General features: G+C 35.7%; 1 protein-coding gene across 3 annotated transcripts in view; it reads left to right on the top strand.

The window, feature by feature from the left end:
• The window catches only part of LOC118268714 (protein yippee-like), a 147,510-nt gene that overhangs the window by 52,943 nt on the left and 74,268 nt on the right, over positions 1-20,299 (top strand). The window lies entirely within an intron of this gene.

Below are 20,299 nucleotides of genomic sequence, written 5' to 3'. Positions count from 1 at the left end.
ATGGCTAAATACTGGTCTAATGCCAATCAACTGGGCTAGCACTGACTAATGATGCATATGACATACTGACGTTCTGCTAGACACGTGTACACGTCACTCTTGGTTATAATTAAAGAGTTGTTTTTGAATAATAAAGTTATTTTAATATAAAATACAGCATATTCTTGAGGGGCAGGCAGAGGTGTTCATACATATTACAACGTAGCTCAAAATTCTCAAAATAAAATTGTATGATTTTTTTTTTGTTTTTTATCCAAATGAACAGTGAAACCTAGATTTCTTGATTGGATGAACTCAGGCAAATTTGAAGTATAATACTTCAGATTTGCCTGAGTTGTAACTATGTATCTAACGAGGTACCTCGACTAGTTTCAAGACACGTTTAGGGCTCATACCCATAAACAGCATTGCGCGACGTACGACATAGCGACCGTAGCGCAACTTACTGGGTTCTTAGTTTGTTAATTTATTTCAAAATTATGACACTTTTTTATTCTCACTGATGCATTAAATGATCTAATCAGAATCCTAATATTTTACCGCTAGCTACGGCCTAAATTCAATCAATCATTACGATTTATCGAAATTCGATTCTATGTCGATCTCCTGAGAGTACTCTTTCAGTTAAATGGCCTGAAACATTTCGATTAAAATAAAGGATGAAAAACAACGTGGACTTTTGAAAAATAAATTGAATTTGTGCCTTTGTTCCGTTGGATTTCATTGTTGTAGGAGTTTTTACTCGGTAGTGGTAAAATGGTGCGCTATGCAACTACGGCCCGCCAAGCAATTTTGTATGCAGGTATAAAAAATCTGATTGATTCAGTACAGAGACTGGTCACCTCGTTCATTGTCGTTCATTGGTGGATAATAAATAATGTTTTAAGTACCAAATAAGCGGTGGACTGCCTAGCGGGTTACTGGGGCTCCAGCTCGAAAAGCAGGAGTAGGAACGGTATGGTTTTTAGTCAGTAAGAGCCTGACACTCCCTCTCGCCTCGCCCAAGGCAGAAGAAGTCATTGGATGATTTTACCCCCTCAAAAAAAGTACCAAATAAACGCTTAAAACATAATTGATTATGTTAAGTAAATCAAAATATTTATCTTAAATGGCAATTACCAAACCACGCTATGTTAGTTTAAGAAACTGCTGTTACTAACCTATACAAAACCGAATAGCTGGATAAGTAATAATATTACTAGTTAGTTTTGATAAAAAATACCAAGGTTACTTAATGATTGTTAGGCATTAATCATGATTTGTAAAGAATAGGAATTATCTAGACAGAACGTGACTTAGTGGTCAAAAGTTTACTGGGAGCAAGGTGAGTTCGCTTTTGTAATAATTTACGCAATAGGCATTTTACGAAATTGCTTTAAATTAAATTAAATCAGACAGACCTAGTAAAAGGTCTCAAGGAGCCATTAAATCAGGTTGGAAGTCATTGAGAGATTTCTATGTATAGTAGTGGACATTTTATGTCTGAAATGATGATATTGATATCGTATCACGCCTGGCTGTCCCAAAGAGGTAGGGGTGATGTTACTATGGAAACGAACACCATTAACATTATTATGAACTCTAAGTCTGTAGTAAATTTTGGAACTGCATGGGACGGTAGGCATGGGACGGTTTGTAGTCAGTAAGAGTTTGACACTCTTTGTCACCTCGCCCAAGACTGGAGAAGCCATTGGATGTGTTTCCTACTTTCCTCCCTCAAAAAAGTCTAAGAGAGATTGATATATCCGGCTCCTTAAACTTAAATGCTCAAAAATGCAACCATTAGATCATCGAATTCGTCATACCAATATTATGTAGTGAACAAATAAATAAATATAACACATCTTTCACACATATATCACCAAACGCATTTTCCCAACTACATATCAAGTGCATAAATCTTTTTATTTACGATTTGAAACTTAGTAGTTGGACTATAGATTGACTATAAAGTGAGCGTCACACCGGCTTGGAGCCATGCCAGTGGCTAGCGGAAATATTTACAACTCCAATTGCAGTGTTCGATTTGCCATGAAACTGCCGAGAGGTCCACTAGTGAAGATATTTGCTTTATTCACTATTTGTTCGTTGCTGTATGAATGAAGGAGATAGCGTCTGTTGGATGAGACGTCGATGTTTGTGTGTTTGTCTGTCTGTCTGTCTGTGAGTTTGGCCTCGTGTGTGATGAAGATGTGGAACGTTAGTTAAGTTTGAGCTGTTGTCTGTTAGAAGTGGTAGGCTTAATTACATTTTTTTTTAGTTTTTTTTGGAAAATTCATCTTTAGGTCAATTTTAATTTGATCTGTATGTAGCTTTTGTTGTGCTGATAAGTAAAGTTGAAGTGTCCATTTTGGTTGAAATCACTTTAGAATATATACATTTTTGTGCTTATGTATATGAATAGCACACAGTCTAGATTCAACACGAAATATTATGGATCTTACCTATTTACTGCATGGAATGTAAAATGATTAAAATATGTATTTAAAAAAACGTCGCCCTTCACTACGGCTTCTCCTGTGTCGTGGGTGCGTTTACAATCATAAAAATCCACATGCACATGCAGGTATATTACCTTATATTACATTTTTTATACATAAAAAGCATTACTTAAAGTTAAGCCAAATTAGATGATATTAATAAAAAAATACCACAAACTTTTTTTTTTATGAGACAAGCAGGTAATCGAGCAGGCGTGTTACCTGATGGTAAGCAATCGCCGCCGCCCATAGACACTTGAAACACCAGAGGCGTTACAAGTGCGTTGCCGACTTTTTGGGAGTTAGGAATTTAAGGGTTGTTGTTCGGGAATCGGGGATGGGGAAGATTGGGAAGGGGGGAATTGGGCCTCCGGTAACCTCACACACACAACGAAACACAACGCAAGCGTTCTTTATTACTACTATATATTTATATACTTATTGAAAGCATACAATTTATTATACCTTTATTAACTAAAAGCATTACTTAAAGTTACGTAAAGACGCGATAATAATCCAAAAGGGTCAATGTGTCCAACTATTTTTACAATTACATCAGTTGCAAAAGCTGAGAAAAAACAGCTGTTCATAGAACAGTACACATGCACCCAGCAGCTGTTATTGCACCTTTTTGTTACATTGCATTTGGTGACACCCAATGTGCAGTATAGTATAAGTAAAGAACAATTATGGACCCAAAGACGTAATAAATAACATTTGCCTAAAATGGTTTCTTGTCTCTTTGACAGACGGACCGACAGTGTAGGTAGACCGAATCACAAAAAATACAATCCTCTATCCTTACCCGGTTCTGGACAAAAAATAACAAATGGTCCAGCCGTTTAGGAGTTCAATACGACAACTGTGCAGAACGTTTCGTCATGCTTTTTATTCACACAAGTGCGTAGATTCAATGCAACTTCCACTTTTTTACCAATTACAGAAACCGTGCTCTGTCTGAGTGTTTTTAAGGGGGAAAATTGTCGCGAGATGTAGTGTTAGACTCTTACTGACTAAAATCCTCCCCGTTCCTACTCCTGCTTGTCGAGCTTGAGCCCTGGTAAACCCGCTAGGCAGTCCGCAGCTCCGGATCAGGCTTCAACCCTATTGGACCTCCTCTGTGGTGGTAATAATTCCTAGTTAAGCACTTGTCTTACCACCATCTAAACTTAGACAATTACACTGATGTACATATATCACACTATAGGTAATACCATAAATGTGAGTTTGTTTGTTAAAATGTTTGTCCGTCAATCACGCCGAAAGTATTGAACGGATTTTCATGAAATTTGGTTAACAGACAGGGTATGTTGTAAGCTGACTTGAGCAATAGGACATTTTTTGTCCCATAGTAATGCGGGCGAAGCCATTGATAGAAGCTAGTTTATTACAAAGTAATTTTTCAAAGTCTCAATGACCTTGGCAGATGATTTAATGAATAAATAATGAAGCTTTTGTTGCGCAAGCGATGCGTTGTTTTAATTCACGTAATTTGAATATCGAATGAGGGACCGTGAACTTCAGTTGCACTCGTCCTTTGCTGTGTGCATACTAATAGAGAATGATGCTAAAGCTAAAACATATACTCAAATACTTTTTCAATATGTATAGAATAGAATCAGCCGTTACTTTTCGGAAATCCATGCTACACTAACAATATCTCGAAAAGCAGGAGAAGAAAGGGTTGGTTTTTAGTGAGTAAGAGTCTGACACTCCCTCTCGCCTCGCCCAAGGCGGGAGAAGCCATTAGATGATTTTTACCCCTCAAAAAAAAAAAAGAAAAACACTAACTATATAGTTTTAATTCCGCTTATATACATTTTTTAATATACGTGGTATTGTTTTGATGTTGCGACTTTATTGCGGACCCCTTTCTTCTAAGTAATCTTTACGAGGTTGTTGAATTTTCATTTAAAATGGGTTTTATAACTTTTGTAGAATAAAATCTAAAAGTTTCTATACAAAAATACAAGAATTCCTTGAATAGCACACTGGCTTTCCTAATGCAACAGCAACGTAAGCTAAAATCCGACACTTAAAACAAACAGCGAATTTTCCTGGATTTTTCTGGTTTCCATCAGTAGAAATGTAACGGGGTCTCGCAGTGCGGTGAGAGCGCAAATACGTTGTGTCTGCACCCTAATGGGGGGAAGTGGGGGAAAGTTATAGAGGAAAACAATAGCGGAAACGTTTTTACTGATAACCTCCCTATGTTTGTGTTTGTCCATTTACGGAAATTTCTTCTGTATTCCTTTTGGGATAGAGTTGAAAATCTATTGAAGATATTGGATCAGTTTTGAGTGTAGCTTGATTTGCTGTTAAGTATACGGAGTCTCAGAACAATTTGTCGTTCTTGCTAATTTTTGTTTACGATTTTCCTTAGACTCTGTTTTGGTAGTTGGGCAGCAAAAATATATGGGTATATGAAAAAATACAACATTTTGTTAAATGAGATTATTACTAACAAATATGTTTGAATGAAGAAGAAGAAATATTTATTAAAATTATGTGCTATAAACAGCTATCCCCATCCAGACGTCAGCTATAAAGAGTAAAATTTAAAGGCTTAAAAAAATATCTTTTTATCTTTAAAATAACACTACATCATCCTTATCATAACCAATACCCACTACCTCCCCCAATACATCCACAACAAATACAATCTCCTTCACCAGCTTTTTATATAATAAGGCCGGGTCTACATAGCCGGGTGTCGCGCGTCTCGCCAGCCCGCCAGCCAATGACGGCGGGTCGCCGTGTCTACCGCGATCCTTTGTTGTCTGGTGCACCCTGCACCTAATAATGCCATAATGCTATACTGCTGACATAAATGTCTCCCGGCAGATTTTATTTTTATTGCTCTAATAATGTGTATGTTTTTGTTGCTGTGTATGTAGGAATGTGTGCTGTTTTCTGGATTGTCTTTCGTCTACAGGTGTTGTTTGAGACGGTAGCATTTGTTTCACGGTACTGTTGATTGTAGCATATTAGTGTTACTCAAAGTCGAAAGTCAAATCATTTCAACAAATAGATTAGACAATAAATGGTAGTCTGTCACTGAATCCGTCAGTGAAGGTCACTATGGTAATCTTCTAAATACTACTTGCTTGCATGAGGAATCGATAGGTTTCGAAAATATTAAGCTAATTATACGTTAATGACATAAATCTGGTCAGTAATGTATAAATGCTGAAAATTCCAAATATAGTCTGAAGTAATCTGTGCTAAATACCATATACTCACAGTCATCAGACATAGGTAGTACTGAAAATATTAGCTAGATTGAAAAAAGAAATTGATGCTTATGAATTTAAAATCTCTCCACATTATATGTAATGAACTGAATTTCACTGCATTTATATACGTACCTATTGTCTATATCTACCATACTTCAAAACACTACCAAAAACCCATCTACACATCCGTAACACTAAAAGAAAGGAACAAACTACTAAACGACTCTCATTATTCCGCCTCCCAACTCACGCGAGTAACTAAATACTCCTTCAATATTCCTTCAAGCATTCCCTAGCATTTTCACCGTACCCCGTCCCCCTTTTACTAACTACATGGGGTGCAGAGGTCTCTGTCCCGTCAATTAATCACGATCTCTTTGTTGTCTGGTGTGCACCGTCTAGAACCGTGTACCAGGTCTGCAGCACTCTTCGGAAGTGAATCTTGGATCTCGGAGAATAAATCAACGCATTGTTAGCTGCGACAAATCTTGTGTGAAAAGTGTAAATCTTTGAACGTTTCAAGACAGTGTTTGTTTGTGTCGTTTGGTATGTTTGTCGTGTACTGTTTTGGTACTATTATATCCTTGTTTTGTGGTCCTTAAAGTGTGAGCGTGATGTGATAAAATTGCATAAGGTTTTTAAGGATAAATAATCATACAGCACCCTTAGTACGAGTTTGCTTTACGTTAAACGAAAACGGCCTGATTGGCCGGCGCGAATTAACCAGCCAATCACAGCGCCGAATGCGCTCTTGTTTCGATCTCGTTAAACGTAAAACAAACTCGTACTAAACCCGCAAGTTTAGTACGAGTTCGAAATTCGTAAAGTGGAAAAAATGTGCATTATAAATTACAAGCACACTCTCTTGTCTTTTGTAACTAAATACTATTATAAGTCTTAATGCGTTAATAAAAAGTTATTACAAAGACGTACCAGTCTTTGTAATAACTTTTTATAGTCTGGTATAGGACGTATAAGACTGGTACGTCTTTGTAATAACTTTTTATAAACGCGTTTAATACTACTTACTTTATTTGATACTACAATACTGATTTAATACTTACTTACTATTTAGTAAACAAACTAATTTGAGTTTTACTAATAACTTTATCCTGGCGATCTTATTTTTATTCTATCTTCGCAGTAAACTGTTGTGAATTAATTTTACCATTTAATTAAAGTAATATAGAGTTCATCGCTTTATATGGTCTTCTTATATTATTCTTTGTCGCTGCGTCTAGACTGCACGTCTGCACTGCAACAGAGTTTGTAGTATTAATTAACTTTTTGTCTGTGCACCACGACCAAGCTAGCTATTGCCAGAAGGGGTAGGAAATATTGTAGATAGGATATTAAGTTTTTACTGATCTCTTAAACACAATTGGTAATGACTGAGTTAAGGAATCATTGAATGTCTCTGAAGATGATAGTTTCAGAAATAATAAGTAGATGTACCTAACACAGCCACACAGGTCACAACAAGTACCTAAATTAAGTTTTAAGGGCGAATTTACTGAATATAGGTATACATTTTAACGGCTCGACTGTATTTAACGGGACTTTTATGGGCAGGTAGCTGATGTATTAAGGAGTAACTTAGGCGTCTTTTATTTGTCACAAAGTCCGCAATCCACGCAAGAGAAGTCGCAGGCATCAGCTAGTTGTGATACATATAAATTCGTTCCTAACTACTTAAAATTAATAATGATAAATGTGAGTATAGAAAAGCGAATAAATATTTACATCGTATGCATCGCACGCACCGCACGCATAGGATTTTAGTTTGTCTTGTACAGAAACTCATTCAACTGCGTCCACTAATCCGTATCGTACGGACCGCATCATCAGCAATGCCTACATGCGATGCGTACTGATGACGTCATACGGAATGCGTTCGATGCGTGCGATACGTACTTACGATGCGGGCCCGTGGACGCTTACCTTATAAAGCCTAATATTATGATATCATAAAAGTGCTAAAATAATAATAATAATAAGTGCTAAAACATCAGCTTAGGCCGCGCAAGCACCCATTGCTGGCTGTGCCGGCAGCCCGAACAGTCGCGCATGCAAATTCTCCACTCGTTCGTGCATTGACAATGATCAATGCTCTCTTGACGTCCGCACCAGAGTGTGATTTGTTCGCAGCGAGATGGAAGGATGTATGTCGCGAATGTTTAAGGTTTTGTGAGAAGATGGATGGCTGATGAATTAGTTTTAAGTAATTAAAAATATTGTATTTCTTTTTTTTTTTTTTCTTTGTTGTAAATTTTCAACATTTTAACTGTATAATGTATTGGCTTAAGCTGTAAAATTATGCATGTTTTTCTAAATAAATAAATAAATAAATCATAGTTCCATTTGATTTTCTTAGAAATTCATGAAGTAATGTTATCAAATAGTTTTTACAACTATCATGAGAGTTGGAACAGTTTTCAGTTGGCCTCCAAAGTACTTTCATTTTCATGCAAAAACTTTTCACTCGTTTGGTAGAAATCTGCTTGTTGAAGCAGAATTTCTGAACAGTGGTTTTAAAATCTATTTTGTTCGTGTTATTACTCGAATGTAACAATATTTACATGAAAATGGCATTTTTAATGTTGTAGTTAGACTGCTTCGTTGGTCGAGTGGTTTCGGGTTCGATTCCCGGGCGGGAAAATGTTTTCCTGGGTTTTTCGGTTATTCGAAAATTTCTCAGTAGTAGCACTGAGTCTGGAACTGTGCCCAGTAAATGGCAATAGGCTCACCTCCTATTACATGGGACTTACAACATACATTGTAAAAAGTGGGTGTACATTGTATAGCGACATTACGTGCTAACTCTGCCTACCCCTTCGGGGATAAAAGGCGTGACGATATGTATGTTAAAACTACTTAACCGTTAGTTCTATACAATACAACGTTACAACGTGTTCCTTAATAATTCTCCGTGCGAAAAAAAACTAAGTACTTATCTCCGATCAAAACAACGGCGCACCCACAATTTGTGGTCAGAGTTCAACAACCCACCTAACAAGTGCATCCATCATGGCCATACTGCATCTAATAAAGAGACAATTGAATTTGTGTGGGCGGGTGTACTCCTGCGCTGCTAAAGCTATACTCTTACAAAGCTTATATTCAACTTTATTCCTAAATTATTATGGTTGTAAATGCATTGAAGTTTTTTGGCTGATTGGTGTAGTTTGATGTGCTTTTGTGAACGTCGATATGGTATGACATCAGAGCATTATATTGAACTTTGTATTACAGAATATAAATCTCAGTTTGTAATGATTATTTATGAGTGACAGTGTAGTTGGTACTGAGTTTGAGTGATTGGCTACCACGTTAGGTATGCTGAGTAGCACGGAGTCTGGAATTGTGTGGGCACAATTCTATTACATTGATAGGGTTCGTGCTAATACTGACTCTATTACATGGGATTTATAACAAAAATGGCGAAATGTTGGGTGTACATTGTATAGCGACATTACATGCCGTAATGTGTACCTCTGCCTACCCCTTCGGGGATATAAGGCGCCACGTTACATTGCTTTATTTCTTACCAATCTTACACTTTGTCGCATGAAATCTTATATGTAATACAAAATATTTTTAATGTATTGTATTGTTATCGACACGATAGAATCACAAAGGCAAGAACTTTCTCATATGAAGATTCGAATAAAACAAATATTGTTTTTTAAACATTAAAATTAAACAAAATACAACGCAACGTCAACTTTTTTTACAACGTTACGCCTTTTTTCCCTGAAGGGGTAGGCAGAGGTGCACATTACGGCACGTAATGTCGCTATACAATGTACACCCACTTTTCGCCATTTGTATTAAGCCCCATGTAATAGGGGTGAGCCTATTGCTATATACTGGGTACACTGAGAAATTTTCGAGAAACCGAAAAAGGCCCAGTGATACTATACCCGACCCGGGAATCGAACCCCGACTAACGAGGCAGTAAACAAAATACATTAAATAATTTATATGCACAACCTGACCCAGCGCAAGGTACTATAACAAACATAATAAGGTTATAACATTTATAATTACTTATAATGAAATACACAATCACTTATGCACCAACACTTGATTTGCATTCAATTGCTTGCAGTGAACCATTTTTCATGAAAACTGTATAATTTGTATGAACGTACAATTTACATAACGGTGTTGACAAATAGCCACGCTGTAGTAATGTTGGTTATTTAAACGTATTTTTAAGATATAGTTGTGTTGTATAAATAAGTTTTTAAATGAATGAGATTTTTAAGTAAGTAGTATAAGTGAATATTTTATTGATAATCATCTTGAGATATACTAATTTAATTAAAATCACGGTTTACTCACATAAGCAAAGAAGAGCTTTACTAGTTTCAGTGCAGCCAGGTTTACTGGGGCTCTGGCTCGAAAAGCAGGAGTAGGAACGGGGTGGTTTTTAGTCAGTAAGAGTCTGACACCGTCTCACCTCGCCCAAGGCAAGAGAAGTCATTGGATGATTAAAAAACACCCAAGATTTAGACCTATTTCTCGCATTGCTGTATTTAATCCCATGACATTGTAAATCTTCTAGAAACTGTTATGCGCCCATGTGAAACAAACAGCAATATAACATAAACATTTTATTCTAATATTTTCCCATAACCCGAAACCATATAAAAAGTTCACTGACCTCCCATTCTTATACAACAATCTACTTTAAACGAGATACGTTTAGCAAAACACAATTCATAGAAATTGTATGTTGAAGTATAGAATATATTACTATGACTTTCATAGCTCTCGCCGAGGTTAGTGTCCAAAGCTGAGATATGACATTTTTATGACCTAACTTATGAACTTTAGTAGCATTTCGAGAATAATGTCGAAGTCCCACAATGACAGGTCAAAGGCTTTGGTGCCTAAATGCTCGCTTTATTCCTTTTGATAACCGACTTCAAAAAAATAATGTGGTCTATTGAAGTGTTTTCCTTTTTTATGTGTTACGTTTAAATATGGAGAAGGAAGCTTTGAAAAGAATTGAATGAGCTATTGTTGTGGGCTTCGATTTAATATAAGAAATAATAATATACCATATACGTACTCATACTTGACGCCGTACTCAGAATCATTTAATGGTTACTTAACCCAGTCCTTAGCAATTGTTTTCGATACAAAATCATTACTAAGGAATAGTTTAAATAATCATTAAATATCTCTGAGTAAGGCAGTTAATAGATATCACTTAATGTAAAATATCTGACTGTATTCACAAATAAAAAATATAGCAAGATAGTAAAACTAAAAATATGGTCCTTAGGTACGCTATGGAATTTTTCATAGCATATACTAAAGAGTTGAATAACCTTTCAGCCATAAAAATAATATCTAGATTTATTCAAAGCATTTCATTGTCTTTCAACATATTTTTATTTAATCGTTTAAATATAAAAGTCTGAGTTTACATTATAGTTTTATTTGAACTATGTAGTTTTTGTTTGCTCAACTTAGTAAGTACAAATATTAAGGCTTTTACTCTATTAATATTAGCATTATACTGAGTGAGTGAGTGACTTAATCGTAAATCAGATTTACATTGAAGATTCACTTTTCACTCACCTGAATATTTTTGAGACCCGTCTGTCAGTCAGTCAGTCGGATAGACTTAAAGAATTATTTTGTGATCAAAATGTAACTTGAATTTGTGTTGCATTTGCCAAATGAGAATAAATTATAATCATTAATTCTTTCATATTATTAATCAAGTGCAGATGACACATTCATGTTCCGACTTCTTGAGAAAGAGTTTTGATATTAACTTCAAATGTAGTATGGAAACCGTCTGAAATTTGGCACATATCCTCGTCTTCTATTATAGCGAGAAAACTTTTAAGTTGTATAATAAAGTATAATAATGTATGTAGCTGTGTGACTTAAACCTAGCGGAGTTACCGGGGCTCCGGCTCGATTGAAAGCAGGAGTTTCGAACTGGGTGGTATTTTAGTCAGTTAAACCCCACGAGTTTATGGACTTTTGACGGATCTTGCTCTCTAAATTACGCCCATTTTGGACTACTGAAGAAGTCATATTTGGATCCTGCTTAAATAATGGTACGATCATAAAATCTGGAAAAGTCTTGGAAATCATTTTAAAGGTTACGATAATTTTTTATCTCAATTGGCAACTCCTTCATACTAACAATCGGTGACACCGGAGAATAATACATATTTTATACTAATAGTGTTTAACATATTAAAAAGATTAGTGCCTATTCTTATACACCACGTTAAAAGCGCCATGTAGCGATAAACGCGATAAAACATAGTATTGAATCTTATCATATATGGATTCTATGATTTTCGGAATAGAAAACACTATTGTGCGTAGTAATTTTTATTGCATAATTATGTTCAAAAGCAACGGAACTTAAATGTACGTGGCTAAAAGTTTTGGTGTGCCGTAATTGATCTGAAGGAGTTTGTGTGGTCTTAGGACCTAACTTTAAGAGAATTGTTGCTGCGAGTGCCGATAATACTTGTCCATCACATACTGAGGTGACTTAAATGCAGCTTAGTAAAGAGCGATTTCAGGTAGTCATATAATAAAAAAAATAAATAAAAATAAAATAAAAATGTATACTGTAATAGGAAAATTGCATTGACTATTACGATAATAGGATCAAGGATCAGGAACGCGAATCTACAAACGATGGGCCACTGGTGCTGAAAATGACATGCAAATAAAATCTAATACGCGTATCAATGACAAACTGAAGTACACGAGACCCACTTCACCTGCTTTCAAATACATAAATTCATTTAATCGTTTAACTATAAAAGTCTGAGTTTACATTATAGTTTTATTTGAGCTATGTAGTTTTTGTTTGCTCAACTTAGTAAGTACAAATATTAAGGCTTTTACTCTATTAATATTAGTATTATACTGAGTGAGTGAGTGACTTAATCGTAAATCAGATTTATATTGAAGATTCACTTTTCACTCACCTGAATATTTTTGAGACCCGTCAGTCAGATAGACTTAAAGAATTAATTTTGTGATCAAAATGTAACTTGAGTTTGTGTTGCATATTCCAATGAGATAAATTATAATCATGTTCATAGTTTTAATCAAGTGTGATATGTGACTGATAAAGAGTTAGATATTCTGTTCAAAGTAGTATGGAGTCTGAAATTATGAACGAGATTTGGCAATATCCTCGTCTTCTATTATACTCATAGGTATCATAAAGTTGATCAACTTTATATCAATAGAGCTGCGGATTACCTAGCTGATTTACGGGGGCTCCGGCTCGAAAAGCAGGAGTAGGAACGGAGTGGGTTTAGTCAGTAAGAATATGACACTCTCTCTCTCCGCCCAAGGCGGGAGAAGTCATTGGATGATTTTTCCTGCTTAAAAAGGGTATCATAAAATCTGGAAAAAATACGATTCATTTAAAGGTTACGAACTGTTTAAGGCAAATCCTTCATTAACGTCGGTCACCGGAGACCTCCATAGCGTTTAACATATCAACATGTAATTTTATATTACCCATGTAATAAATAAAGCAGTATTAATCTTTATTATTTTCTAATTTTCGCACTATTAAGTAATGATTGCATAATATTTCAAAAGCGGCTTAAATGTACGTGGCTACAAGTTTGTGGTGTGCCGTAATTGAAAGGAGTTTGTGTGGTCTTAGGACCTAACTTAAGTTGTTCCTAATGGCCTAAACTTGCCACACATAAGGTGCTTAAGTGCAGCTTAGTAAAGAGCAACAGGTAGTAATGCTGTAATAGGAAAATTGCATTTACATTAATTAGGATCAAAAGACCACAAACGATTTGGTGCTCTGTAATGAAATATTTACAAATTTAAACGTATCTTTTTTTAAATAAGTACCTATTACAATATTAATAAAACCTTTTATAAATTGCAGGAGTAGCCCATAATACCTGTGATAATACTGAGTAAAGTCTAAAAAGTCTTCGACCACTTATTACAATAAAATTCTAAATCTCTGAAACGGATCTCCCAAACTAATACCTAACTGACTAACCCAAACAAAATAAAGTCCGTTATTTTATGAACTGATACAGTATGCATATGAACGGTTTCGAGGAAAACAAACAATTTGGTTATTCAGACGGTTTCACACGCTGCCGCCCGCTCTGGTCCTTTAGTCCGCAACCCGAGACCGCTCCCAAGGACATAAGGTCCTCGCCACCGCCATTAGGCATGAAGGTTACAGTAATTCCAGTTTTTGTCCATCCACACACATATATCTCGTCGATCTGTAACACAAATGTCAACGGTAACAAATGTAGGTACCCCTTTTTGTAGAAGAGTTTTAAATCAAACGTTAATTTTCAAGCGGCTGTTTTCTGAAAAGCCTCTTGTCACAGTATATTCAGTTTAGAACTGTAAATGTGTAGTATGTAATAATTAAATTTTTGGAGTAAATAAAAATGATCGATTTAAACAACAATAAATCTATTTTATTTAAACATTTTATTGTATATACCATAAAACAAAAAGAACAGGTCTTCTTAAAGACAATCTTTGGATGGAGCGAGTAATCAGGAGTCGAGAAAATAGGGTTGTCAAGTATACTATAATTTAATACCCAATACATACGTATAATACCTACAAATACAAAATAAATAATACATGTTACATACACTGATTGTATCAGAACAAAGATTACTATCCTTTATATCAAGCTTTTGAGATTCTGAAAACCTACTCGATAATACTATAAATAAATAGTTTAGAAAATTAGACATTTATTGTTTTTTGTGCGCACTGGTCCTTCTTAATACATCTGTAGTATGTCAGCTCGCTATTTATATTATGATTGAGTGAATCACTTGATTAGAGACAATACGTCTGAAAGCTCTTTGTTTTTTATTAACGAATGTTTCTGCGAAACCCGTCCGTTTCTGAGCTGAGCTAGGCTATAGAGTGATTTAGTTTATAAAATTGATTCGTCTCGCTAGCTTTTATTCACCGCCCTGTCCGCGCGAATTTAGCCCATGTCCTTCTTCGTCCTTTAACTATAGTTGTATGCAAAGTTACATTGATTGACCAGATAAAGCGTAAAGGTAACAAGCAAACAAAGTTGGACACAATTTCTTAATACGTCTGTGGTTTTATAAAAGTTATCGGTCTGAAATAATTCTGTATGACACAACTTTACTTTCTTAATTTTTTTGCAGACTTTCTTGCGTATTAAACATCTAAATACAATTTTGCTTTTTTAAAATATTGATATTACAAAAACGAAATATAATACAGTTTTAAGTTATTTGATACGTAAACATACTACAACTACAACTAATTCAGAAATTCATGATTAATTGATGAATTGTTTGCATTAAGATGAGCATCTGTAAACAAATGCGCTCCGTGCCAAGACATATTGTGTCGCAAAGTTATAGTCTTATTATAATTATATTTATGTTTAAAGCAAATTTTATTTACTTTGTTATATCGGCATTATTTTTCATCAATAATTCGATGTTCTATGGAAAGACCAAATTCGCCCCGATTTTGGTCCTTCCAGACGAGACCAGTGGTTCATATTGATACTTTTGATTTTTAGTTTTTTTCTTTCATAGTATCAAATAGTACTAATACAGTTTAGATTATTCTTGATATAAAGTTACCTTTTAATGTAATTTTAATAGCAATGGCGTTAAAAGTAGCATATAATTTGTTTTTGTCTTTCTTAGCCTAGGTACAAAGGCAACTTAATATTTTATTTATTTTCTACTTCATGACAAGTTAAGATGTCTAAATATACACAGCAGATCTTTTAAGTATTCAAATACATAATTACTTTTCACGTGAAAATAGTGGTTCAAACAATAGTCTATAACACTCTTATATCTTGAAGGATTTGTTTACTTGACAGAGCAATTTAAATACAACTTCATGCAAATCCCTTCAAAAACAATACGATGAATTTGTTCAGTACCCTTAGTACGAGTTTGCTTTACGGTTGAACGAAAACGAAACAAGAGTTCTTTCGGCGCTCTGGGGCCTTAGTACGAGTTGACTTTGCTTTACGTTCAACGAGATCGAAAATTCGAAACGAAAACGCGTTCGGCGCTCTGATTGGTTGATTCATTCAAGCCAGCCAATCAGAGCACCGAACGCGTTTTCGTTCAACGTAACGCAAACTCGTACCGATTCTCTAGATTGGCCGGTGCGAATAAACCAACCAATCAGAGCGCCGAACGCGGTCTCGTTTCGTTTTCGTTTAACGTGAAGCAAACTCGTATCAAGGCTACAGATTGGCCGGTGCAAATGAACCAAACAATGAGAATGCCGAACGCGCTTTCGTTTCGTTGTCGTTAATCGTAAAACAAACTCGTACTAAGCCCTCTGATATATTATTCTTTCTCAGTAATCGAAGGATAACAAACGCGATTCCAAGGTACGCTTAGGAGCTTCTGAATGTTTAAACAGTTTTTATTTGAACCTTTCACAAAAGTAAGACTTTCTTTATTTCAGTGAAAATTACAACAGGACAGGATAAAGAATTTTGTTTTATTTTCTTCTTAATATAGTTTTTAGACAGTTCTTTTGTTCTGGATGACGATTGCTAAGCCCTCAAAAATCTGTCTATTTTTAGATAGAAAATGGTATTTTTCATATAAAATTAGAAAAAATCTACTAGTTTCTAGTCACAGACTCTTCACAGTCACAGAGGGTCTGCGCACGCTACTAGTAGAGCTTTTCTCTATTAATTTACGTGAGTAAACCGTGATTTTTAATTAACCTCAGTTTTAGCTTTTCAAACGTTTGCTTGAAATAAATACAGAAATAGATTTGTAGCAAGAAATTACTTTCCTCAATACAAGGTTCTCCTTGGGGCTAACCTCTGGCTTTAAGGTTAAATTTAACAACCCTCTGATTATGCAAGTAGTTAGTGAACCTAGAAATGAGGGAAAGTTAAATCGCTTGAACATGTTTGTTGTACACTGAGGTATTGCTTGTTGTTAAAATCATGATAACGTAACGTGCAAGGTTTATGAAGGAGTAGATTTAGTTGTCCATAATCCCTAGTGCTTAGGTTGTTAGACTAATAGGCCTTTTAAACAGAATAATAGGCCTTTATTGCCCTTGAAGGAGTGTGAGCGTGAGTTACTAAAAGCAGCACTTTTAATTAATTATTATGTTATTAGAAAACTTTGCTTAAACTACAAATTAAGACTTTTTTGAGGAGGGAAAATATAATTACTTCTCCCGCCTTGGGCGAGGCTAAAGAGAGTGTCAGACTCTTACTGACTAAAAACCAACCCGTTCCTTCTCCTGCTTTTCGAGCCGGTAAACCTACCGGGACTACGGCTCGAAAAGCAGGAAAACTTAATTTGTATCTAGTGATAACCTAGAGAACCCGCTAGGTTTTTATCTTTAGGTTAGAATCTGATAATGAGATTTAGCTTAGTGATAGATAAATCGTGGAGTCTTAGTAATAAGGTTGCCATTTTTACCCATTGGGTACGAAACTCTAAGTACAAAACCATACTTTACTGACCAGTGCAAACGAAGTTCCCATGCCGGACACAGAACAGTAATACAAGCAACAACTTGAACAATAAAAACCACCGAGCATAATGGAAGAATTGTTACATTAATCTCATTCTATGTATGTACATACAGTGTCTTCCGAAGCGGATTGTTCAATTTCTCGCTAAATCCTGTTATGACTGACAACAATAACGCAATCTGACATTTTGAACGTTACGACCACAATGACATATTTCCTCGACACAGATATCTCGTTCGCTCCTTGAGAACTGAACTTCATTATGTTTATGTTGTTTACTGGAATTGGCATAGTTTACATTCACACGTCGATCGATTTCTTCTGTAAGATTGGATGAATGATGGATGAATTAATTGAACGTGTACTGCTGTCACTATTGGTTCTTGAGAGATGGCAATTTTTCTTATGGGACAAGCCCGCAACAACTTCCCAAACCATTGCAACTCCTGTAAGCCAGGATCTCATATAAATACTACTATGAAAACACTGAAGTCCGGGGCGACTCAGGGACATGAATGACTCTCTTGGATCCCGCAACGAAATAATTAGAGAAGAAGAAAAAGAGTCATTGGTCATTATTTAAATGAAAGTGGTTAGGTTAGTACAACATTACCTATCTTCCTGATAAGGGTTTTTTAAGAGATTCCCTGAAAGCTGTACCTGTACCTGAAACATTCTATCCCATTCCTCGAAAGGTTATCTACAACTGAAGTGAAATGTCATGAGCAGCATAACGCTTCCTTAGCTAGTCATTGGATGTAATCCTATTAAGGCCTTAATTACTTTTAATCAAAGGCCACTTTAAACCTCCTCGCTGCCAAAAGAAACATCTGCTTCACCTAGAAAGACAAAGGATAACAAATAATACTTTACAACGTGACGATTGTCACGCCATCTGCCGGAACAAACCATGATTTAGCGTGACAAATGGCCGGATGCCGGCGTGTTGTAAAACCAATTGAAGTTGACATTACATTCATGAATATATGGATGAAACGATTAATATTCTAGACGTTTGACAGTATTTCAATATAATATTGCCTAACGTTAATGTTGGTTTATTGTTTCGAAGATTGACAAAAACACAATGGATACTACAGCCTTAATATTTCCAAAAACTCTAACAGTATTATAGACCTAGAATACTAACTCGTCTGCCAAGGTTCTTTCATTCTCTGTATAGAGATGGATGATAAACTTAATTCCTGATAACTGCCATATACGCGTGCTGATTAAAAGGACCAGATTTTTTCCGAATCGAAGGACCACATAATCAGTAAGCGCTTACAATTGAAACTGTCGATCACCAAATTTTTTTTATTGTCACGTCTTTTATCCCCGAAGGGGTACTTTTCGCAAATTATGTTGCAAGTTCTATGAGGTGGTGGTGGTGGTGGTGAACCTATTACCGGGCATATTTCAAGACTCCGTACTTACTTATGAGAAATTTTCGCAAAACTGGAAACAAGCTCAGCAATCCTTCGCCCGACACTGGAATGGAACCCTAGACCCCTTGTCCAGCAGTCGCCCTTGCAACCGCTCTACCAACGAAGCAGTCAGTATTTTTTTAGAGTCAATAATATGCCAGTTCATTCGCTTAACAAATTATAAGACCTACATGTACTACAATATAGACAATTGTTATGATAGTTATATCATGGTTATTATACGTTAAATGGACATTGTACACGTTTTTATTTAATCAAGTGTAATGTTAGACTTTGGACGAATGTGAGACATAGGGCTGTCACGTTTAATTTACTACGTATTGCGTTGTTTCCTTAATATGTTCACAAAGTACTTATTGTATCAAGCAAGTATAGTCAATTCTCAAAACATAAGAATGCACACGGTATGTCCTAAAACTACCACAGAGTGACAGATAGCAACATACTCTAAATTTTCAGTAACCTTATAAATTACCCAAGGCGTCAAACATCAGCAGGTTAAATAAACATTAATTTAATGTTTTGTTTAACTGGCCCAATCCTCATAATCACGTTTCAGAAAGATTCTCATTTAAGACATTAAAGTGTCGGTCTGTCGTTCATCACCAACCCTGCCACTGCAAATCGGTCTTGGTTATGTTTCGTTATTCTATATCGGTGTCAGGGCAAAGTTTCATAGATATGTACTACGTACGTACACTCGTACACTCGTACAGACATCGATATTTAAGTGTTGAATGTACCTACAAGGTTAGGTGAGCGGCCTGGGAATGCCTACTAGATTTTAGACGCCCTACTTCTGGTTACCATGGCAACAGAATCAAATTTATACCGAAGCTCGGTGCCTGAAAAATGTGGTACGTTGCTAAGGTAACCGATTTTTCTTTCATGCAAAGGAAAATCGGAATGTGGAGTCGGTTTGATTAAAGATTAAAGTGTGGTAGGTCTGGGAATCTTTTTTAGGTTTTCTAGCCTAACTTTGTATTATAAGACTACGTTCCATTAGAACGAATCGCAAATGTCTGTATAGGTTTATAGCAAAATGTCTAACTGCCGCACTCAGAGACATTTAATGTTTACTTTAACTATTCCTTAGTAACGATTTTGTTCTGAAAACAATTGCTAAGGTCTAGGTTAAGTAACCATTAAATGACTCTGAGTGTGGCAGTAAAGATTCCTTTGTATTTATAATGAAACAATTTATTGCAAAGCTCTCCGACCCAAACAATTTTCCAAAAACCATATTTTAAAAACTCCAGCCATAAGTTCTGTAAGGGAATGTAACCAGGTATCCTTCCATCACTATCCCGTCGCATTCTATTTGTCCGTCCCCCAGAGGATCATTCGGGATGGATGGGATATCGAACACCAGTGGCTGAGCCATCTACTTCAGTTTAAACTATGGTTTCTCAAGAGAAAACTCGCATTGTATGTCGTTGTAGAAAATTGTAGGAACTTATTGGTGTCTTGTTTTTTCATATTATTGTATGAGGAAATGTTTACTATTAAAGTAATTTTGTTTTTATTGACTTCGTTTATGATTTCTACTCTGCTGTGCCGTTTTTTTTTAATAACCGATTAGCGATCAGCCCGATCACCTGATCA

This window comes from Spodoptera frugiperda, chromosome 2, assembly GCF_023101765.2.
Source record: "Spodoptera frugiperda isolate SF20-4 chromosome 2, AGI-APGP_CSIRO_Sfru_2.0, whole genome shotgun sequence".
NCBI lineage: Eukaryota > Metazoa > Arthropoda > Insecta > Lepidoptera > Noctuidae > Spodoptera > Spodoptera frugiperda.
This window is presented reverse-complemented; position numbering and strand designations above follow the sequence as displayed.